Here is a 606-nt window from a genome sequence, read left to right on the forward strand (position 1 = left end):
TTTTTTTTTTCCTCTACTCTATTATCTCTTGGCAATAACACTTTGACATTGGTACAATATCCACTTTTTTCCCACAAGAACACAGTCATCTACTTGTACACAACAGGACTTAACATTTTTAACAAAACAAATAGGCAACCCACTTCCCAATCCAAAATAATAAAAATTCATTGCCACTTGCATCATCAGGTGTTTTGAAGAAGGCTGAGCAATTAACCAAGAGTCATTCACAGTCACTACTATCTCTATATCGCAGGATGCAATATTGTGGATCAGGAACATAAGTCCAGTATAACTCAGCCAAGATCACTTGCGGGAACATCAGCAGCAGCCACGTTTGTCTCCTCATCATTCTTTCTAATTTTTCTTTGGCGTTTGTCCGGCGAACCTCACCAGCATCTCCGGCAGCCACCTGGCTCCATCCGCGTCCTGTGGAAAAACACAAACATGCCCTCTTCCCCATATTGATACAGGGTTGGGGCCATTCCATTGCCTAGTTACAGGATCCTTCCACCTGACTTGGGGGTAGGTATCCTGTGACTGAGGATGCCACGTTCTGTCTGCTGCAGAGTGGTCATTTTTATCCAAATTCAAAAAGTTTAAAAT

This window comes from Nannospalax galili, unplaced genomic scaffold (assembly GCF_000622305.1).
Source record: "Nannospalax galili isolate Female #2095 unplaced genomic scaffold, S.galili_v1.0 scaffold1225, whole genome shotgun sequence".
Lineage (NCBI taxonomy): Eukaryota > Metazoa > Chordata > Mammalia > Rodentia > Spalacidae > Nannospalax > Nannospalax galili.